General features: G+C 36.3%; 1 protein-coding gene across 3 annotated transcripts in view; it reads right to left on the bottom strand.

Annotated features, from left to right (window-relative positions):
- The window catches only part of STIM2 (stromal interaction molecule 2), a 170,061-nt gene that overhangs the window by 85,282 nt on the left and 59,525 nt on the right, over positions 1–25,254 (bottom strand). The window lies entirely within an intron of this gene.

The raw sequence follows: 25,254 nt of genomic DNA, 5'->3' as shown, positions 1-25,254 counted from the left end.
TTCATAACCACTACAGGGCCTTTATTTCATTATACATAAATATAATAAACCACACATAGTTTTCATCGAAAAAGAAACTTTACATTAGTACTTATCATTTTAATGATGAGTTATACAGTTCATTTAGTCACCAATAAAATAATTTTACTACTTAACTATGTTAAAATACATACAGGGCTGTGAGACAGAATAAAGGTCAATAATTTAGACTGTAAGATAGATTATACCAAAGTAAATTCTGGAGTTGCCACTTTTAGAAATATTTTGAATGAACACAGACACTGATAATCATGAGAAAGCTTTGTGGCACTCAGCATTCAGAGAATAACTCTGACTATAAATATGGATAATATTAATAAAATTCAAAATATAATGTATCAAAATTAATTTGTCAAGACTTACTGTGTAATAGGATTGATAAGGAAAAATAAGAGACTATCTAAACAAAAAGAAAAGCAATTCTATCCTAAATCCGTAAAAAGTGACATTGGAAGATTAAGACTGAAGAAAAAATAATCTTCTACAAAGAAACAAAATGAATACATTGTATGTACTGTGTCAGTTCACTAGGGTGTGCCTTATCTATCTTCGCCACTGAACATTCATTTTTCTGTAATTCTCCTCATTTTTACTTCTCAAGGAAGCTAACAAGTATCTTCTATCAACCAAAGACTTGGTTTCTGAGAAGTCACTAGCCCTTTGTTATCCAACAATCCCAAGACTAGTAATGTTCACTGCAATATTAATTACAATTTTCTTTAAAAAAAAAAAAAAACTATAGAATTAGTAATACGTAATGTATCCCACAACGTCAGAAAATGAAGGCATTTCCAGAATACTGAAGACTGCCTCTTTAGCACTAAAACATTCTAATTTTAAGCAATTTTAGTGGAAAACATTCTAAAATAAACTGCCTTAATAAATGAAGTTTTCAGGAGGGGTTAAAAAAAATTTTTTATAGAGACAATGTCTCACTATGTTGCCTAGGCTGGTCTCGAACTCTTGGGTTCAAGCAATCCTCCCAACTCAGTCTCCCAAAAAATACCAGGATTTCAGGCGTAAGCCACTGCGCCTGGCCAAATTACAAGGCCATCATTTTGAACACTACTTCTTTTCGCAATCATGTCACAGTCTCCCAGTTCCTCCCCTCTGTGGAGATGTATGTTTGAATTGAGGAAGCCTAGCCAATAAGACTATCCCTATTCCTGTGGCCACAGGGAAGGGCTGGAGGTAGGCATGTGACCATGTCAAAACAATTAGAACCAATATGAATCCCACTTAGCACTTTCATTGGAACACCTGGAAAAAATAAGCTCTCTCTGCTGTGGCCACAGAAAACTAGCAGGATTTGACCTAGAGCTGTTGAGAGACACACAGGGAGAACGAGCCTGAGAATATGGCCAATAAAGAAAGCAAAGCTGAGAGAAAGTGGCAGAATTTTGATGACAGGTATTCAAGCACAAGAATCCAATCATACCTGAACAATTCTAGATTGTTCAGCTATGTGACCCAATACATTTCCATTTTGCTTTTGTAAATTAGAATGGAATTTGTTTCACCTACAACATCCCTATTATGGAATGTTTAGAGCATATAAAAATTTTCCTGATTATAAAGAAAGATCCCCGTATATATATTTTTGTCAACTTCTGATGATTTCCTTTGGATAGGTTCTTAGAAAGAGACAGACATACGATTATAAGGCTTTTGATACACAGAGTCAAGTTGCCTTCTGGAACAACTTTTATTTATTTTTTTTTCATGTGTGCAAAGTATAGTTGTTAAAAACAAAACAACAGAAACAGAATAAAGAGGCTGTGGCTTCTGTGGGGCAGTGCCAAAGCAGAGCTCCACATACTCAGACCTGGGGAGGAAGGGCTTTATGCTCCAACAGGTCTAGGGCTGGCAAGCAGGGATGGGGTCTACGTGTTGGCCCTCATAGCAAAGAATGGAGATCTGGTGAGGCTGATGGAGGGCTGGAGAAAGCCTGATCAAGATGCGGCTGTGGCCTCAGTCCCCTCCTCCAAGTCCCACAACTCTGACTGCAGATAATCAGCAAAGAGAGCCCTGGCCCAGCCAATTTCACCCCCTCCCTACACCGGTATTATGAGTACCTAAATCAAGATATTTTCACAAGCTTTATCATATATATATATATATATATATATATATTTGTATCATTTGAAAAATAAAATGTAATATGTTTTGATGTGAATTTATTATAATTTTAAGATTATAAATTCTCAAACTCATATTAACTATTTGTATTTCTCATGTAAAACGTTTATTCCATACTTATTTTACATATGGGAATCTGTCAGCGTCCTCTCTAATAAAACAGAGAAAGAGAGACAGAGATGAAAGAAGAACAGCATCCCTCCAATCTCCTAAATTCTGATGCTATCATGGGACAATACAACACTTGGAGCTACTGCAGCCACGTCCAACCATGAGTAGAAAGCCAATGAAAGAAAAGCTAACACAGAGACCTACACATCATTGAGCCTGTGTACGAACCTTAAAAACATTTAGCCCCTGACTTATGATAATGCATTTTCAAATATTAAACTCCTATTGTTCAAGCCACTTGAATTCAGGTATTCTATTACTTGCAGCCAAAATCATCCTAAAACATAGTCAAATAAAACTCTAGCTTGCTAGTCCCCATCTCTTAGGTCTAGTGTACAGGATCTGGAATCATTTAATGACCAGTAATAAGCAAAGATGGTTTTTGACACAGGGAAACAATGCAATAGACAGAGAATTATAAGAAACCACAAAACCAAACTGGTAAACTAATGTGATAAACCAGATTATCCAACTGCATGTTTTTAAGTCTATGCACCCTTTTTCTAAAGATTAAGGGATATAAAGCCATCCAAAATTTGTTTCAACTTTGTAGGAAGCAAAAGGAAAGGGATATGACATCGGAAAATCAGAAAAAAAGAGTGCACGGAAATGCAAGCACACAGGAGCATGTGCATGCATATGCGCATACACACAAACACACACACACACACACACACACACTAGTGAGGCAACTGCAGCAGCAAATAGTGAGGCCCCTCACACAGAGAGAAGAAAGATACCTGGAAGTAAGAATCAAAAAGCTATGACTTGAGCAGTTCCTCTCATCAGATTCTTCCTCCATTACTAATCTTAAAGAATCAAGGTTTGATATGACTACATTAAGGGAACTGACAGGTTCTTATCAGAGGTTCCAATAAGTTCTATTAAATAATCACCTATATTTTCTTCTAATTTTGGTACAGTTTCACATTTATCCATTTTTTAATATATCTAGTTTATTTTTGATATAAGGTGAAAGGTCAGAACTGAGTTTCATTCTCTAAATCTTAACTCATGACTCAAGCATTACTTATTGAAATAACTTTAATATTCCCAACAACCTGCAATGCTATCTTTATACAACTGAAACATGGTAGGACATCAATATTTTCCCACAGTTCAAGCTAACCATAAACATAGACAGTTCTGTTTCTGGAATATTCCATTTACTTTTTTCACGTTAATACTCACAGAAGAAAAATAGTGATTTTTGCATGTCCAACTAACATTAATGACATCATATACAAATGCAACAATTTTACGTATAAGGCACATAGCACAAATGTAACCGACATCACTATAATGTTGTAAACATGCCACGGATTCAGAGACTTTATTTTCTAGAGCAGTTTTAGGTTCACAGGCCTGTTAAGTTCACAGCAACATTGAGTGGAAAGTACGAAAAGTTCCCAAATACAACTTAAATTTACAAGAAAAAAACAAACAACCCCATTAAAAAGTGGGCAAAGGACATGAACAGACACTTCTCAAAATAAGTCATAAATATGTCCAACGAGCGTATGAAAAAAGCTCAACATCACTGTTCATAAGAGAAATGCAAATCAAAACCACAATGAGATACCATCTCACACCAGTCAGAATGGCCATTATTAAAAGTCAAAAAATAGCAGATGCTGGAGAGGTTGTAGAGAAAAAGGAACACTTTTACACTGTTGATGGGAGTGTAAATTAGTCCAACCATTGTGGAGGACAGTGTGGCCATTCCTCAAAGACCTAGAGGCAGAAATACCATTCAAACTAGTGTATCTCATTACTGGGTACATACCCAAAGGAATATAAATCATATCTATCATTATAAAGACACATGCCTATGTATGTTCACTGCAGTACAATTCACAATAGTAAAGACATGGAATCAACCTAAATGCGCATCAATGATAGACTGGATAAATAAAATGTGGTACATTTACACCATGGAATACTATGCAGCCATAAAAAGAACAAGATCATGTCTTTTGCAGGGACATGGATGAAACTGGAAGCCACCATCCTTAGCAAACTAACACAGGAACAGAAAACCAAACACTGCATGTTCTCACTTATAAGTGGGAGCTAAATGATGAGAACACATGAACACATGGAGAGGAACAACGCACACTGGAGCCTCCCAGAGGGTGGGGGGTAAAAAGAGGGAAAAGATCAGGAAAAGTAACTAGAGGATATTAGGCTTAATACCTGGATGATGAAATAATCTGTACAACAAACCCCCATGACACACATTTAACAATGTAACAAATCTGCACATCCTGCACATGTATTCCTGAACTTAAAAGTTAAAAACAAAAAAGTTCCCAAATACTCTCTATTCCCAACAACTTACTTCATTCATTTAAACATTCACCATGCACTATTAGATTTTAAAATCTTTATTGAACCACCTTCACAAATCCATGTACATAAGAATACATACGCATAGAGTTAACAGTGTTGGGGAAAATACTATTCACGTGATTGATGAGAAAAACAGATATTCAGTGATTGTTAATTGACAAACAACATTTTCTAACTTTGCGTAAGAAACTTTTCACAAGTTACGAGAAAAGATTATTACACAATAGAAAACATAAACTTTTACAATACTAGTGTGAGCTCTTTGGTATCCTGTCACTCTTAGAGTATTTAGTAATGGCTTCTGTTTTAACAAATTTTAATTTGCATTGAGATAAAACACAATGAATGCACAATGCAATTATTCATGAAAATATTTCCTATCTATCATGGACCAATAGTGGGAATAGAGCAAGACAAAAGAAACAAAAATCCCTACCCTCAGAGAGCATATTTCCTAGCATGTGAAACCCAGAAATTAAGAAAACAAGTCAAATCAAAAGTATATTGTTACTTGAAGCAAGTAAGGCTAACCTGCTAAGGAAATAGAGAATAAAAGTATTTTGCTTGTATTTTAAAAATTGAAGAACAAGTAAACCATAAAATAAAGGGGGAAAAGGTAATCTTTAAAGGGATGGAGAAAATATAGTATACGAGACAAAGACAGAAGGATACTTTTTGCATATACTTTATTGCATAGATTAGACTATGGAACCATATATATATTTGTATAAAACAATAATTATAAAAACAAAATTAATTTTAAAAGGTAATCCTTAAAAATTACAAGTAAAATAAAACAACTGAACCTAACTACATCATCCAGATAGTGGTATAACCATACAGTTAGGAACTATCCTCACTGATTTTAATCATATTTGCCTAGAGGGACATGTCCTATAAACAAAAAAAAAGAACTCCAAGAGAATAAAACTGTTTTTGGTAATTATACCACTGGTTTTAACGTTAGTATTCTTATCCTTACTAGTTATGCTGGTATTATTAAGAATCAAAATTTTCAGTGTGACTGTTGGAAAATACAGGGTTAAGACCAATAAAGTTAAATTAAAACGCTGTAGTACTAAATCTGAATCATAAATATCAGACTGAATTCATAGTGTATATTATCTTTGAAAGAAAGTAACAACAAAATATTTCCTAGCCCCATCCACTGAGAAGACATAGAAACAATGACTAATGGAGCGCTGCTAGCACTTGGATTGGGGTCTATCAGATACTGTTTCCCACTAAACAAAATTAAAGCTCCTTCAAGAAACAGCTGAAGAAAGCAGAACTCTGGGGCCAGAAATATACAAGCTGGACATGGAACATTTTGTCACTGTGGAAAGCAAGAAACCTATCAAAGGCAAGGTTGTGCCTGAAGGATCCAGGTGCGAGCCTAAGTAAGTTTCCACTGGCCAAAACTGGGGCAATTTAAACAACAACAAAGATAATAACATAGCCTGAAGCTCATTTAAAATCCTGAGTTCATGATACTAAACATACACACAAGCATGCCTCTCATCGCCTTTAGAGGATCCTTGGAAACTACCTAATTATTTTGAATATGTGTAAATACGGGGAATCAATCAATTATTTTTCTCGCCTTTCCTATACAAACAGGAAACCAAATAATTGATGTGTTAAAATGTCTCTTTAAAGGGTATTCCAATTAACGAAAAAAAAGGATAGAAGTAAAATACTGGCATTTTTCAACCATTAATAAATTAATGAATCCCAGCAACGATCAACAATGGCAGATGAGATCACAAAACATCAAGGATGATGCCAAATTTTTGGGCCCACTCAAAGATTGTTATAATGCAGCTGTTTAAACAGCAACTCCATTGTAAAAAACAAAAACAAGAGAGAAGAGATTTGAGTCAAGTAGGAAATCAGGACTCAATTTTAAACCTTAAATTTAAGATGACTACTAGATATCTAAGTGGAGATGTTGATGCAGTTGGATATATGAAGCCAGAGCTCAGGACTCAGTTATAGGGTATGTAAAAGCCTCGAAATTAGGTAAGATAACCAAGAAGGTGAGTATAAATAAGCAAAGCAGTGTACAGACTAATATTTGTAGTTCAAGGAGATAAAGGGGAAACCAGCAAAGAAACTGAAAAGCAGCAACCAATATGGTAGAAATAAAATAAGGAGGGCATGGTTTCCCAAAGATCAAGTCTTTTAAAAAAGTGCTTTAAAAAGGAAAATATATTAAACCATATCATGACACTAGTAAGTAATATGAAGACTGAGAACTGACCACTGCATAGCCACATGGCCATCACTAATAAGCACAATAAGAATAATTTTGGTGGCATAATGAAGTCAAAAGCCTAAGTGAGATCAAGAAAAAAATGAAAAACAGTACAAAAGTCCTTTTGAGATTTTTTGTTTTCTAATCAAAGGGAAGAATGAGGCAATAACCAAAGGCAGAAGGAGAGTCAAGAAGTTCTTTTGTTGTGTGTAAAGGTAAGAAAAATAATGCCAGGTTTGAACACACGATCAAGTTACAGTAGAAAAGGGAAAATATGGTTGCTGAGGAGAGAAAATTGCAAAAGGACTGCCCTAGAGTAGGGATAGGGGATGAGGTCAAGTACAGAGGTAAAGAAATTCACTTGGCAAGAACACAGACAGTGAATTCACAGTAGTAGGAGAGAAGATAAAGCTTGTGGACACAAATGCAGATGGTGAGCCCCCAGTGGTTATCTGACACAGATAGTGAGAGAAAACACTTCCCAACCCCAATCGTAACATCTACAGGTAGTTGTTAGATCGCTGGGATAAGATTTTAAACATATCACAAAGTATGGGAAATAAACTAGCAACTGAATTTATCTTTAAATTAGTGACCAAACAATACATAACAGGTTTTATAGTAATACAAAGATTTCTCTTCATTGTCTTCTACAAAAGAAAGTGAAAGTTTTAAAATTTGAGAATCAAATCTCAATTAGGGTAATGGCTACATGAGTATGTAGTTTTCAAAATTCATCAAACTATACACCTAAAATCTCTACATTGAATTGTATATAAAATATAACTCGAAAAACTTTAAGCCATTAAGAATTTGAAGAAATTCATTATCTTACACAGGCACAATTTTATTCATTAAAAAGATACTTACCTTTAAAAGGTACTGCTCATCTCTTAGGATCGTTAAGAAAGCCAGTAATTAGGAGAGCCCATTAATTTACTATATGGTATAATTTTTAAGTATCTTTTTTTAAGGGGAGAAAATAAGAGTTTAAATCTCACTTCCATCAGTGAGATTCAGGGTAATAACTATAACTCATTTTTGGAACGTGAAAATCCTCTATCAATATTCAGGGAATACTGGCTTATCAGGCCTTCTGGTTCTAATCTACAGAAAGAATTTCATTTCCTGCATCACCACACATATGCTCTGTAACTAAAGTGGGACAGGTAAAATACAAAGAGTGAACTGGATAAGGGATGGAAATTGGAAATATGGGTCAAGCTAAACTACAAAGCAACAAATACCATAAAGGAAGAGTGCAATGCAAGAGATTACTTTGGCTTGGAAGAAGAATGATAAAAGAAAATACAAAAAACAAGAAACAGAGAAAAGATTCCACTTGAACTAATCTTTAAATTAATCTTAAAAGATCGTTTGACAAGCAAGATGAAACAAGCGGAGACTGAGAGAAATCCTAAGGGAAATGCCTGTATACTCATGAGAATACAGGATGTGCACAAAAAGTTGTCTGTCAGTAGTTCACTTTGGCTAAAGTAAAGAGCACGTGAAAAAGCTGCACAATAAATGATCATGGATAGAAAGGCAGAATATGGCCAGACTGTACAAGATCATGAATGTCAAACTAAGCAGCCCAAACCGTATTTGGAAGATTATGACAGCAGTTCTCAGAGCATGGTCCCTGGACCAGCAGTATCAGCATTGCCTGGGAATCTGTTAGAAACACAAATTCTTGGGTCTCATCCCAGACCTACGGAATCAGAAACTGTGAGGGTGGGCCCAGCCATCTGTGTTTTAACAAGTCCTCCTGGCAATTTTAATGAAAACTAAAATTTGAGACCACTAGACTATGGGGCTCTAATATAAATTTCTGAGTAGGGCAGAGAATAACAAAATATTATGTTCTAAAATGTTTTAACCAAGTAATAATGTCAAAACGGATTTACAAAAAGGAAAAGATAAGCAATGGCAAGAACAGTTAGAAAACAAATAATAATAATAAAACTCAACTCAGAGAGGCAGACAAAGCAGCAAAGATGACGCTGGAGCACTGAGCCTGAGTTGTAGGTAAAACAGTGGTATCACTAATAAAAACACCACCACACTTAAAGAGAAATAAGAATCAATGTTTTTAAGGAAGGCAGTGATTGGTCCAGCATGAGACTTTCTAAAAAGAAAACCACAGAGAGAAAGCAATGTATTTCATTAGCACTTAGGACATTGAGTTGGAGATCTGCACAAGCCAAACATGAGAATGGAATTGTGGACAGAAGAAAGAACTATTTACAGAATATTTCAGGCCAGAATATTTACAGAAGTGATCATTAAAACCATGGGCCTGAATAAAGTGACTAGGAAGTGAAAGAAAGAGGCCTAAAGACAAAAATCTTACCAAATACATACACTTACGGTGGAGGAAAAGTAAAAACAACTAAGAAATCAGAAAAGTAGGCAAGAGCAGGAAGAAGGAAAACCAAGCAGCTTCTTTTCAGTCCTATCCTCAACAACATTAAGACTCCAGTCAGACCGCATGATTCGCTACTGAGTAAATTAGCACTCGAGGGGCTTTAGTACTTTTTCCCTGTCCTGCCCCTACATCATGGCACGTGCTTCCCATCATCTAAACCCGTGAAAACTATTCCCATTTCACAAAGTCCATCTTAACGACCCTAGGTAGAGCTTTGTTTGATGCTCCCCAAACAGATGTGCATCACAAGAACACGCCACGATTCATGTGTATTACTAGGATATCGTTTGCCATGACATGCCTTGTAGTATATACATATATGACATTATATACCCTACTAGACAGTAAACTCATGGGGCCTATGTTCAGTTTTTCAATCTGTCCCATATTTAGTACAGTGCTAAATATATAAACAAGAACTTCAAAACCTTACATGTGTTTTGTTTTTAACGAAGTCATCAACAATGCCCTTAGGCCTATTTCCCAAGTCCTTCAGGGGGTCAAAGAAAAGAAAACAAAGGGGAAGTGAGAACAAAACAAAAACCACACATAAAAATTTTCAAACATCCCCAATGAACACTTAAAAGAAATTTTAGGTACGGGTATGATATTAAAAAATAACAAAGGTGATTTAGCAAGGACTGACAATTAAAGTAAAAGGCTCTTAAATACTATCAATTGTTTGTAACATTTTTAGGATCCAGACAAAATATTCTTTAGTTTTAAAATGTTATATTTATCTGATTCAGCCCTTTAGATCCAGTGAGGTGGTACAAAGCATGTCATCAATACTTGGTAGTACCAATGCTAAGTCAAGAACAGTATCAGGCCAGACTCAGAAAGGCCAAGATAGAAAATCTAATACTGATTTAATAAGCAGGGGAAAGAGGCAAGGTGAATCCTCCAGCCAAGCTCAAGATAAGACTCAAGATAACACTTGGTAGAGTCCTTACAACGGACCTTGTGAAATGGGAATAGTTTTCACAGGTTTAGATGATAGGAAGCATATGCCAAGATGTAGGGGCAGGCCAGGGAAAAAGTAGTAAAGCAAGCCCCTAGAGTGATAATTTACTCAATATGGTAAGATTCAAACCAAAATACAGGGAACAAGCAGGGTATGAGGTCCTAGTAAATGAACTAAATACCCAGAAGTTTCCAATATTAACATTAACAGACCATCCAATATTAACAGAAACCCAGTTCAAGAATGTATGCAGACAGCCTCCTTTAGCTTCCATGGCTCAAAACTGAATACAAGTTAAAAATTAAAAAATTTTTTTAAAAAACTGGAAATTATGCCTAAACACGTCATGAAGAATGAACAGTAGTTGGGACAGGTGGACTCTAATCCTAGCGCTCTTTAGGTACACTATGTAACCTAAATAACTTAATCTCTCTAAGCCTCTGTCTCCTTATCTATAAGAGAGATAACACTTCTGTCCATCTCAAAAAAGTACTGCTGAAGATAACGTGAGACAGCATAAATGTGAGGTTACCTGAGGATAAGAACTATTTACCTTACACCTCCCTGATATAGCTTAGCACTTTACCTTACGACAACCCAAACAGCTTTCTAGAGCAGAACTGTCTCCTGAGACTATGTGATCAGTGACTGCAGCAGTCAGTCCTTGGGGAACTTCCTGCAGGCTAAATGCTGGATACATAGGAAAACTTAGACTATTACATAAAATTCTTCAGATATGAAAACTTGGTTACCTTTGTTTTTGTGGTAAAAACACAAAAGATCTACTCTCCTAGCAAATTTCAGGTATATAATACAGTATTATTAACTACAGTAACTAGCTACACATTAGATCCCCAGAGCTTATCATCTTATAACTGAAAGTTTGTACCCTTTGACATGTGAGGTGATGAGACTGCAATAATAATCATTTCACGATGTATAAAGATATCAAAACACCACATCATACACCTTGAATATATACAATCTTTATTTGTCAAATATGCCTCAATAAAGCTGGAGACTTTTTTTTTTTTTTTAAGAAAGAAAGAAAATTTGGGAAAACCAAGAAATATACTACTAAAAAAAAAATTCTAAAAGTCAACATTATTTTAATATAAGAAAAGGTTTGGCTGGGCGCGGTGGCTCACGCCTGTAATCCCAGCACTTTGGGAGGCCGAGGCAGGCGAATCACGAGGTCAGGAGATTGAGACCATCCTGGCTAACACAGTGAAACCCTGTCTCTACTAAAAATACAAAAAATTAGCCGGGCATAGTGGTGTGCGCCTGTAGTCCCAGCTACTCAGGAGGCTGAGGCAGGAGAATGGCATGAACCCAGGAGGCAGACCTTGCAGTGAGCCGAGATCGCGCCACCACAGTCCAGCCTGGGCAACAGAGCAAGACTCCATCTCAAAAAAAAAAAAAAAAAAAAAAAAAAAAAAGTTTACACTATTTATTTCTAGAGAATAAAAAGACAAAAAAAAATCACTTACCTGCAAAAAAGAAAAAGGAATGGAAAGTTGCTGAGTCTTTCTGTCATGTTAGTAGAAAACAAGCTGTACAATACAAAAAGACTCAGACTGATAAACCAAACTGAGGTAGAGCCAGGGTTTTTAGCAGTAGCACAAATCTTGGCACAAAACTTAGATCAATTTAATAACAACTTAGTGAGGGAGCAAGACAAAGATAAAGGTAAGTACAACTGAAGCGGGCTGATAAGCCACATGGCGAAGGTAATTATATGGCCCGTCTGCTTAGGACAGTCCTCGTTTACACCCTTTGGATGTAATTATTAATAACACTCTCTTTCACTCAGAAGAAAATGACAGTTTGGATAATAAATTATATGGCCATCCTATCTATAATAACAACAATACAAGACTAATAATGTTAATGTTACAGTAAAGGCACAATTCATTTGTGAAATGGGAATAAATAGGTCTGTACTCAGCAAACATCTTAAGGTGAGATACTATGTAAAGTATCCTAAACTCGCAAAAAATATATTAAATCAACGCAATGCCATGCTGTGATGCTGAAAACGCTGAGAAGGAGTGGGGAGACAGCAGGACTGGCAGTACCATCAGGCTGGAATTGAAAAAGAGAAGTGCAGACACACTGTCCTGTCATAATTCACACTCCTACTCCCACTGCTCTGCCCCCTTCCGGTCTGTAGCAATGTTTAATAGGAAACTCTTGTTGAGGTAAACTAAAAATTAGTGAAACAGAAATGAGAAATAATTTTTAATAAAAAATACATAATTACCATATGGTCTGACTAATGAAAGCAAAAAGAATTTGGGAAAGGGGCTAAAAGAGTCACTAGTTGAAGCAGGGGTTGTGGCAACTCCCAGTAAAACGCAAAAGGCACCAGGCACAGTGGCTTATGCCTGTAATTCTAATACTATAAGAGGTTGAGGCGGGTGAATTGCTTGAGCCCAGAAGTTCCAGACCAGCCTGGGCAACACGCTGAAACCCCATCTCTACAAAAAATACAAAACTTAGCCAGGCATGGTGGCTCATGACTGTAGTCCCAGCTACTTGGAAGGCTGAGGTGGGAGGATGCCTGGAGCCCAGGAGGTCAAGGCTGTGGTGAGTCATGTTCACGCCACTACACTCCAGCCTGGGTAACAGAGCGAGACCCTGTCTCAAACAAAAAAGGCAAAAGGCACTGGGTTGAATGTTTCGATACTCCATGATACTATAAAACGATTTCAGAAGTTTTTGGCTCTTCATACACAGATCATATACTACAGTCAGTTATTCTCAGTTTATAAATAGGTTACATTTAAGAGTATTCATCCACTATGTGAAGCATATCTTTCCACAGAAACTATGTTATTGTGTTTAACTTCCTAGTTCACCACAAAATCCTATTTAATCTGTACATAACTGAACCATATACAACCAACGGTGTTTCTCAAATGTCCTATGACTAAGAAAGCTTCAAGAAGAGGGAACCCCCTATAATAAATCAGAACTCAAGCATAGAGATTACATAGTCTGGATGGTAAGAAATAGTAGGGTAAGAGCAAGTTCTTTGGTTTCTATTGTGGTTGCTTTGAGGGACAAGCAGATACATGACTAGAAACGCTCTGGGAGAATCAGCTCTTATCAAATGTCATAAACGAAAAGATAACTCAACAGCAGTTGGTAAATGAACTGGAAAAGCAAGAGACAGAGAAGAAACTCCAGTAAATAGTTACTGTAATTGTCAGGGCATAAGGCCAAAGGTACTTAACTAAATAAATGCTGGGACCAGGTAGAAATTTCACAATTTAAGTAAGAAATATTCTAAGTATAATATAAAATCATGAGACATTTTCTTAAGATCTGTCTCAATAACCTGCACAATGATTTTTTTTTTTTTTTTTTTTTGCGACGGAGTCTCGCTCTGTCGCCCAGGCTGGAGTGCAGTGGCCGGATCTCAGCTCACTGCAAGCTCCGCCTCCCGGGTTTACGCCATTCTCCTGCCTCAGCCTCCCGAGTAGCTGGGACTACAGGCACCCGCCATCTCGCCCGGCTAATTTTTTGTATTTTTTCAGTAGAGACGGGGTTTCACCGTGTTAGCCAGAATGGTCTCGATCTCCTGACAGAACTATCTTACTTTAAAAAGCAAAAGATCCTCCTCCACATAAAAAAGACAAATACAACGCTGCTTGTCAATGACTTCCTGTAAAACATACAAAGAAATTTTTAAGGTGGAACTTGGCAAAAGTCAAGTCACAAAATACAGGAGCTGAAAACAAGGTATCTTGCAAGAGCATCACAGTAGTATTTATATTTAAAAATACTGTGCCTGAGATTATAAAAAAAAAAACTGCAAAAGTATGATGCAAAACAACTGTAAGATTTATCAAGGTACAAAGAATAAGTCATGAACCATATGTTCAAAGACCTAATCACAAAAAAATAAGATTTGTTACTGTGTACTCATAAAAAGTCAAGATAAAGAGCTTACTATCAGTGTCCTGAAGGTCTAGTGGTTCTCAAACCTCATCAGAATCACCCAGAGGACTTGTTAAAACGGATTGCTAGGTCCCATCCCCAAGCTGCTGATTCAGTAGGGTTTGCGTGGAGCTCCAGAATTTGCATTTCTCACAAGTTTTCATGTTAAGTTAATACTGCTTGTCAAGGGAGCATCAACTTGTTTATTCCTTAGAGCAATTTCTTGGAAATACATCAACTCCCTTTTCATCTACTTCTTTCCCTCCTTTCTCACTCTGTAAGCTAAATGAAAAGTATTAAGGTGGCCCTAACCTTTTTCTATTTAATATCTTGCTTCTAAAAGATGTATAGAGTGCCTATCTCATTTTGAATAATTTAAACTATAATTACATATAGGTAAACAAAGAAGAGGTAACCAAAATGACAAACAAGTGTGTAATGCTCAGCACGCTTTGGTGAGCTGTTGAATATCAAAATACCGTATACATACCCTACAAGATGACTTCCAGCTACATCCAAGAATCTTTCTTCCAGAATCCTAATTAATAGTGTCCAAAATCATTACTTCCTGGGTCTCTTCAGATCAACAGATATCCACACTCCAGATATAAATTACATTTTAAAACAGAATTTGCAGTTGAAATATAAAGCCATAGTGGCAAATTTATAAGATATATATTTTTTTTAAGTTTAATCATGTCTTCCCTTATCAAAAATGATTATCTACATTTTCTGCCTCACTCATTCTCGGCTTTTTTTTCCTAAACTAGTATAAATAAGTGAACTTTGTTCTGTTTTTTTTGGAGATGGAGTTTCGCTCTTGTTGCCCAAACTGGAGTGCAATGGCACAATCTCGGCTCACCACAACCTCCACCTCCCGGGTTCAAGAGATTCTTCTGCCTCAGCCTCCTGAATAGCTGGGATTGCAGGCACGTGCCAATATGCCCATCTAATTGCAGGCATGTGCCACCATGCCCATCTAATTTGGTATTTTGTGTAGAGACGAGGTTTCTCCATGTTGGTCAGGCCACTCTCGAACTCCCGACCTCAGGTGATCCACCCACCTTGGCCTCCCAAAGTGCTGGGACTGCAGGCATGAGCCACCGCGCCTGGCCTTGTTCTATTCTTATATTACCACTTCTTACAGGCATCACAAGTATCAGAGCTAATTTTAATCATAAAATGCACAGTGGACATCATTAAAAGATCAGTAACTAATGTGCTATATGATGAAGAAACCTGCAAAGAGTGACCATGAAAATTAGAGAAGAATAAATATTAACATTAGCAAGTGTCTCTAGAATTTGCTTTCTTGAGAAATTCTCACAATTGTCTGTTCTTACGAAAATGGAATGAAATCTGTGTGACTTATAACATGACATTGCTTTACAATTCATTAGTGCAACGGTCTCCAAATTTAGGTTGCCCACACCCAAAAAGGATGTATAATCTAATCCACTTGAGATTTCGAGAAAATATTAGAATTTACATTTACATTCAATTTTATCTCATTTTTTTAATTTATATTTTTGTGGGTATTTTTTTACTTTTTCTTTTTTTGAGATAGTCTCGCTCTGTTGCCCAGGCCGGAGTCCAGGTGCATGATCTTGGCTCACTGCAAACTCCACCTCCTGGGTTCAAGCAATTCTTCTGCCTCAGCCTCCCAAGTAGCTGGGATGACAGGCGCGTGCCACCACGCCCGGCTAATTTTTGTATTTTTAGTAGAGATGGGGTTTCACTAAGTTGGCCAGTGTGGTCTCAAACGCCTGTTTTCAAGTGATCCTCTCCCCTCAGCCTCCCAAAGTACTGGGATTACAGGCGTGAGTCAACGCACCCAGCCATATTTTTGCGAGTATTTTAAAAACATGTAACATTAGTACAAGAGTTTGAATGTGTTCATATATAATATGTAATATATATGTATCTATACACACTAATTACATACAGCTATTTATTTTAAAACTGTATCAGGAAGCACATATTCAAAAACTTTTTTTCTTTTTTTTTGAGATGAGGTCTCGTTATACTGCCCAAACTAGTCTCAAACTCCTTAGCTCAAGTGATCTTCCTACCTTAGCCTCCTAAGGTGGCTGACATTGCAAGTGTATGCTACCCACCTCTGCAAAACCTGAAGCATATAATAAAAAGAGTCTGGAAAAATATGATGATGATAATATAAAAACAGTTTGGAAAAATGTAACAGTAGAGCCACTTTTGACCTACAGAAAGTCATTTTCTTTTTTGCTGCTATCAGAAATGCTAACTGATTCAACAATGCCATTTGAAGGATTGTATTTGAACCACAGGTTTCTCCACATTTGCATCAAATCTACTAGGCATCCTTCACCTTTTCCTCAACTTGTAAATCTGTTCAGCAGAAGACTCACTTCTATACCTAAAATCCATAATTTTCTTCATCATAGAACAACTTTTCCATTAACTTTCCCACTTCCCCTTAATATTTATTTACCTTTAAGTAAGATAAAATGTTTTCATAAGAACAGATATGAAAAAATGAAGAATTCCAGACACTAACTTTTTTGTTTTTGAGTTCTCAATAGCAGTTCTGCAGGCTAGAAGTGCTGGCCTATGACTTGTGTGCCCTCTGCAATAAGCGCTAATACATCCGGGGGTACAAAGACCTCTTACCTCAGATTCACTCTCCCACCAGCTCTTTTATGTTTTCCATTGTTGCCTTACTTTCTTGATATCCACAGATCACATCAGCATTAATCTGATGCTTTCTCATGTCTTTTCTCACTTCTAGTCTCTTATGTACACATTGATTCTTTATTACTTCTCAGTTCTTTGAGGACAAGTCATCATGCGTTTTTTCCATTAAATGACCAGATGCCTTTGTTTATTTTTGCAAAGCCAACATCTAGCACACTGTCTGGCAGACAACAGGTGATCAATAAAAGATTGCTGGCCGGGCGCGGTGGCTCAAGCCTGTAATCCCAGCACTTTGGGAGGCCGAGACTGGCGGATCACGAGGTCAGGAGATCGAGACCATCCTGGCTAACACGGTGAAACCCCGTCTCTACTAAAAATACAAAAAACTAGCCGGGCGAGGTGGCGGGCGCCTGTAGTCCCAGCTACTCGGGAGGCTGAGGCAGGAGAATGGTGTAAACCCGGGAGGCGGAGCTTGCAGTGAGCTGAGATCTGGCCACTGCACTCCAGCCCGGGCGACAGAGCGAGACTCCGCCTCAAAAAAAAAAAAAAAAAAAAAAAAAAAAAGATTGCTGAACCGAAGTTTGTTTCTTCAGCTCTTAATTATTTTTCTGTTGTTGACAAGTACTAAGCAGTTGCTGCTGTTGCTGCTTAGCTCCAGAGAGTGCTCCTAACCTATGATCACCATGGGCTCTCCATTGTCACTTACAGGCCCAGGCCATTCCAAAAGTTTGATTTCCCAATATTCATTCATTAAACAAACATTTATTAGATGCTTATTAAGTACTCTTTAGACATTTATAGCCAAGATATACTGCCATGAAAAATTTAATAAATGCAAAACAAAAGCAATAAATTTAACAAACGATGTTCAATTTATCATTTGCTAAAATGACTTTATCTTTGATCAGATGCTAAAGTAAGTTTAGTGTCAGTACTGAGTTATGTTAAAGTCACTAAAAAATCTATGTGGTGTTATTTTGGTAGCAATTATCAATTTTCAGGAAAAACATTCAATTAAACAAAAACTGATTGACCACTTACATTATGCCAAACTTAAAGAGATAGTTTGTACTACAAAAGTTCCTTGTCAAACAGACCTAAGATTTACCATCCTTTTGAAGATTAATAATCTACATTAACACAGAGAAACAACACTAGAAATCAGGAACATGGGTTCTGGAGTCTGCCTGGCTTCAAAACCCCAACTCTATCATTCACAAGCTGCTGACTATGGGCATATTGCCTAACCTACCAAACTGTTTCCTCAACTGCATATAAGATAATAAGAGTAGATTCTTAGCTAATAGGGTTATTATAAGGAGTCCATACCATTTTAAATACAAAAGTGCTTATACTATGGTACAACCAGTAAATGCTCAATAAATGTTATTTTAGTATATAAATTTATAAATTAAGAAGTCCTACAAAACTAATCCAGTATTTCCCAATTTTGACCATGTAATCCATTTTCCTACAAAACACCCATTAACATTCTCTGCTACTTTAATTGTGTGCTGATTGTCATTATTTTCCAGAAAGAAAGTCTCTATTTTTATGGTATCAAGTTATATTAACTAAACAAATCATGAAATTATGAAAATTTCAGTATAGAGGAAAGTACCTCAGTAACTGGAAGTTAACAGACAGCAAGACTTCTCTAGCACCTACCTACACCCTTCCCTTACCTTTGCCCTGCTTGTTCTTTCAGAAGAATGTCAAGTGATCCTTCAGTGAAACAAATTACACTGGTACATTTGTGCATGTAATTAGAGTCACCATTCACTGCAAAGCTCTACTCAATAGATAACTTTTAATCAGGCTTTAAAATTCTACACATATCCTATTACAAAGATGAACACAATGGGTTTTATTGTGGGACACTTCCAAAACAAAGCCTTTTAAAGGAAATTTTGTAACTTTACTGCTTTTACACTCTATATTTCTATGGCTTGAGAATCTCCCATCAAATATTTCTAGTTAGCAAATTATCAAAACAAACTGTGGTAAGCAGTCTCTGAAACGGCTCCCAATGATCCCCACATCCTTGTATTTGTCTCTCCATGCGGGTTGGCTGGACCTAGTAACTCACTTCTCATGAGTAGAATACAGCAAAAGTGATGGGACGTCACTTCCAGCATTAGTCACAAAAAGATTATAACTTCCACATTACTGCCCCTTCTCTGTCTCTCAGAGCTCCCTCTCACTCTGAGCGAGTGAGACAATGGGCTGAGGGAACCCCATTGTCATGTTATAAGCTGCCTACAGAGAGACCTATATGGCAGAAAACTGGTATCTCCAACAGCCATTGAGGACCTGTGAGACTAACAGCTACACGAGCAGGTTTTTAAGTGGATCCTCTCCTAATCAGGCCTTGAGATGACACAACCCCAGCTGATATCTTAATTGCAGCCCAGTGAGAGACCCAGAGCCAGAAGACCCACCTAAGCTGCACTAAGATTTCTGACCCACAGAAACCATGAAATGAGAAATGTGTGTTGCTTTAAGCCACTAAGTTTTGGGGTCATTTGTTACACAGCAATAAACTAATACACAAGTTAAAAGTTAACCTTAGAAAACTTCAGCAAAAAATAGATGTATTTAATCTTTCGGACACAATACCCCACATAATTCAAAACACACTGTTCGATTTTAAAATGCATTGCCTTCTTTTTTGTCTAATCCTAATTTTGCCTGTTTTCTTAAGTGACTCTCCACAGATACATGTGTTGTTAACTAAGCTTTCCAAGAGGTATAAAAATTACGGCAAAGGTATTGTGAAGGGCGTATACCTAACATAAGGAATACTGAGATACTAGGTACAATGGACTTCTCAGATAAGTAGGTCTTAAAGTTGATTTTGTTTTATATATGTATATCAAACAAACTGATAAGGAAAAAAACCTCTAAAACTACCTATTCCAGGTGGTAAAATGAAAAAGAATAAATAAAAAGAAAGAAAAACTAGAAAAAGGAATGAAAAAAATGTTCATTCAAAGAAGAAGAGGGAAAAGTAAGAACAGAAAACAAAAATCATACACACTAGAATCTATGATAAAACTTTTCAGTCACAAAATGAGCAATAACAATGTGAACTCCACTGCTGTGCTCCGGCATCAAAACCATTAATTTCTCTTATTTAAATTATTTGTTGATCAAATACCTAAACTTTCCAAAATTTCACTAAAATTGACAGAACGTGCAACCTTGAATGCAATCAACAATTCAGTCTTAACAGGTCACAGATTCTGCATACATTGACATCTAACCTTTTTTATGGTGATCCAGAAGACGATGACCTAGAGAGCAAAAGTTTTATATCCTATTCCTGATCTGAAACACCCCAAGTACTCCAAATTCAGTTTTAACATAGCCCTGGAAAGTTATCAGACATTTATTCTCTTACTTGTCCAAGTACTGTACACATGATACCCTTTAAGTGTTACCCTCACTTTGCCTGCCACCCTATAGAACATTACAGCCCCCATCATCTCTAACTGATAATGATCCCCCGCCACTGCTTACTTATTTTGCTTTGTCTCCTTCCCACAAGCCCTACCAGAATGTTTACTTAAAAGCACAGATTTTGTCTATCTTGTTCCTGATCTATTCCAAGCAACTATCTGAGTATCTGGTATAAAATAGGCCATCAGATATTAGCTCAATATTAAATAAATTATAGAAATAAACAATCTCTCATATGGCCAAAATGCAAAACAGAGGGTACTAAAGAGAAAAAAAAATGTTTTTAACCAGAATTTTTCAAATGCTAAATACTTTTTTGAATTTTTTTTTTTTTTTAGAAAAGCAACATTTCAAAACAAAACAATCACAAGAAATTAAGTACTTTAAAATTTGGGCTAAAATCACAAGAAATTAAGTACTTTAAAATTTGGGCTAAGGTTTCCTATTAAACTTACAAAGTTTCCTGGTGAAGGCCAGTAAAGGTCCATAAAAGAATTATTGTTTATTTCTTTCAAAAAGACACTTTAACAAGAAATACAAATCAAAATGCATCTATATTGAACTGAAGGACTATAGTCCAAGAACTGCAGAATTAATAATTCATCCTTTAAAGCATACAAACACATCACACAGAGTCTAGATCAGTGCTAATAGAAATAAAATGTGAGCTACATACATAATTTTGTTTTCTAGAAGTTACACTGAGTAAAAACAAAGAAAGTAAATTTTAATATCATATTTCATGTAACCCAATATGTCTCAAATATCTCCAATGGGTAATCAATATTTTCAAATTCAATATTTAATATTATTCTTCTCATATAAGCCTTCAAAATTTCAGGTGTGTTTTATACTTTATAGCACACCTCAACTTCGAATGCTGAATAGCCAAATATGGCTAGTGGCTACCACACTGGACAGTGGATTTCCACATTCTTTTAGGTAATAGTAAAATATAAAGGCATGTTGTGTTTGCATTTAAACAGTAAGAGAAATACAGAAAGATATCTTCTCTTTTTAAATATTAAAATTCACCTCTCATATCAAAGAATTCTAAGCTCTACTTTTTAAACCTAAGTTTTACTTAGTTCTGACTTTTATTACAACATGCCAAAAACTCCACTGAAATTTAAAAGACTCAGTAAGACTTCCACTGAAATATAAATTACACAGCCATGTATGCTTAATTTGTTTTGCAGAGTGGTAATAACACTTTGCACACGTGCATTTAACATCTGATAAAGGCTGGTGCATGCCTGTAATCCAAGCACTTTGGGAGGCCAAGGCAGGAAGATTGCTTGAGACCAGGCTTTTGAAACCAGCCTGAGCCACACAGCAAGATTCTCATCTCTACAAAAGTAAAAAAAAAAATTAAAAATTAAAGAAGTATATCTGATGAGGTAAAAAAGATTAAAATAACTTGTAATTCTAAGAATTATAATGCAATCAATTACAAATAGGCTGTGAAATATCTGCAAAAGCTTCCTTGATACCTTCTCTGTGTATATATTATGCACAATTTTAACTGCTCTTTCCTTTGAAGGTATTTTTAATGATTCAGGAAATGTGGATTTCTGCTATTTTTCATATTTAAATATTTTTGTAATTGTGGTGTGTTATAATTTGAATGTTTTTCCCCTCCAAAACTCATATTGAAATTTGCCATTGTGGCAGTGTTAGGAAGTAACAGGTAATAGGGAGGTTTTGGGAGGTAATAGGGCCATAAGGGCTCAACCCTCAGGATAGGAATTAATGCCCTTATAAAAGGGCAAGGTAGACACCTTTTGCCTCTTGGCCCTTCTGCTTCCACACCGTAAAGAGAAAACAGTCTTCCCTCCAGGGAAGGCAGCATTCAAGGAGTCATCTTGAAATCAGAATCACCAAACCTGCCAGCACCTTGATGTTGGACTTCCCAACTTCCGCAACTGTGAGTCAATACATCTCTGTTCACTATAAATTACCCAATCTATAGTACCCTGCTATAGCAGCACCAAATATATTAATATATAATTTATTTACCTATTTATCATAGATTTTATAATTACATAATATATATTTATATAATATTTTATTATATTAATAATATGTTAATATACAATGTATATAATGAGAAACATATTTGGTCTTTGTCCTAGGTTCCAGGCACAGAGATCCTAAAATCCTGGAAATTTCCTGACAGGTGAGTCTTTTGTTATTCACTACTGCCCCTATCCACCAACCTGAGTTTATGCTAACAAAGTGATTTAGGATGGGGCCCTAAATAGCTTCAGGTTAAAGCTGGTTACTAGAAAGACCAAGTAATTAGAGGGTTGTAACTTTAAGTCCCACCCACTGACCGTCAGGAAAACAGAGCTCTACAAAAACTCTGTTACAAGATTCAGGATTCTAAGAGCTTCCAGGCTGGTGAGCATATTAAGGTGTTGGGAGGGTAGAATGAAGACATGGAAGCTCTGAGCGCACAGCCCCCATACCCTGTCCTATGCATTTCTTCTATTCGGATGTTCCTGAGTTGTATACTTTATAATAAACCAGTAAAGTGTTTTCCTGAGTTCTGTGAGCCATTTTAGCAAGTCATTGAAACTGAAGAGGCTCAGTTTTTGGGTTAAAACCTAAAACTGCACAGAGTATTCATCTACTTAACACTGTATACTCTCAGAATTGACATGGAATTTGTTTGACAAAGCTAATCCTGTCATATTGTAAATGACTAAGAAAATGTACAAAATAATTTGAGAAAATCTCTTTGGCTTAGAGAATTACCTCTATAAATAAAGGTAATTTATAAATAAAGGTAATTTACCTCTATAAATTACCTCTATTTTATAAAAATATAAAGAGAGAAAATGAGTGATGATAATGATGATGAGAGAATGAATTATCCACTCAATATAATAAAACGGCCCACAATAAATGACAACTAGTTTACGTTGTTTTCCAGTAACGGTAAAACTCTTAATAATCCATCAATTTTATCTCACTCACTCTTCCTTATGTCCAACAGACTATATACTTCAAATACTTTTTAAGTTGGAAGCTATGTAAGACAGAATTATATAGTCTGTGGTTCTAGAAACAAATAAATTGGTCTACTTTGAACCAAAAGTAATGATTTTGGTATCACTGGTACTGACTAAGCTCTAATCAGAATGATTTTAATCACAATAAATAGCAGAAATCAACTGATGTAGAGACATTAAATATAAGACTGAAGATTTAATATCTGATCTAATAAGCAATTAGAAATCACTATGTTTCTTAGCTATCATGCTCTCAAAGTGATAATCATGACGGATTAGAAAGGAGAAACTTAGAGACAGTAATCTAGACACAAGAAAATAAATAGCTAGATTAGAACAGAACAAGCAAATAACTAGAATAGATAAGAGGTAGGGGGGAAAGGAAGAAAAAGGAACATATTTTAAGAACACAAGAGCTTAATTTACAACAGGGGTTGGCAAACTACAGCATGCAGGCCAAATATGGCTGCCTGTTTTTGCAAATAAAGTTTTACTGGAAAACAGCCATGCCCATTAGTTCTTACACTGTCTATGGCTGCTTCACACTATAATGGTAGAGCTGAATAGTTACAACAGCAACTACATGGCCCACTAAAGCTAAATAATTTGCCACCTGGCCTATATTCGTTTCCATTCATTATGGGACTGCCATAATAAAGTACCATAAATTGGATGGCTTACAACAATAGAAATTTATTCTCTTACAGATCTGCAGGTTAGAAAGAAGTTCAAAATCAAAGTGTCCACAGAATCATGCCCTTTCAAAGGCTCTAGGGGAGAATCTGTTCCATGCCTTTCTCTTAGCTTTGGTGTCGGCAACAATCCTTAGCATTCCTTGATGTGCAGTTGTATAAAGCTAATCTCTGCCTCCGCTGTCACAGGGTCATTTTCTCGCCTGTTCTGTGACTCCACATGGTGTTCTCCTCTCTTAGCAGAACACCAGTCATACTGAATTAAGGGCCCACCCAACTCCGGTATGACTTTATCTTAACTACATCTGCAATGACCCTATTTCTAAATAAGATCACATTCTGAGGTGCTGGGGTTTAGGACTTCAACATATGTTTTTAGAGAACACATTTCAATCCATATTTTGGCCCTTTACAGAAAAAGTCTGCCAACATCTACTTTAGAAGAAGAATCGAGAAATAGGTCCAGAGGTGCAACTGAACAACGAGAGATTAAAATAGCAAAACTGGGATTTTGTTTTACACATACTAAGTTTAAAGCAACAGTAAGAGTCCTCTAAAAACATCAGGCAGAAACCAAAAGGTCAGGCATCTGGACTGGTTAGAGAGAGAGGAATCGGGGCAACCTGAAAATGGATGGTCATTCTCAGACAAACGTTTTGTATAGCAAGCCAAGAACTGATCTTTAGAGAATGTCTCCGTTAGATAACAATGTTACTAGAGACTGTTACTGTTACATCACGAGATAATAATGTAGAAAATAATGTAATTTAGTATTATATAATCTGAAAAAGAAGCAATTCAACAGCGACAAATCCAACAAAGGGACTGAAAAGGCCTGAAAAACGACCAGGGGATTTGGTTAGAACGAGACAACACTCAAAGAAGACAACTTTTAGGGAGAAACTAAGGCAGAAACCAGACCAGTAGGGGAAATGGGAATGCTGAAAAACTGAAGACAGTAGGTACAGTAAATTAGCACGTTGGTGGTCTCCAATGAATCACATTTCCTGGTTATCTACATCTTTGTAGAATCTTCTTCCACACAGACTCTGAGCTTAGCCAAATGACTTGTTTTGGCCAATATATTAGCAACCATTGGCAAGCAGAGGCATGAT

This window comes from Rhinopithecus roxellana, chromosome 2 (genome assembly GCF_007565055.1).
Source record: "Rhinopithecus roxellana isolate Shanxi Qingling chromosome 2, ASM756505v1, whole genome shotgun sequence".
Taxonomy (NCBI): Eukaryota; Metazoa; Chordata; class Mammalia; order Primates; family Cercopithecidae; genus Rhinopithecus; species Rhinopithecus roxellana.
This window is presented reverse-complemented; position numbering and strand designations above follow the sequence as displayed.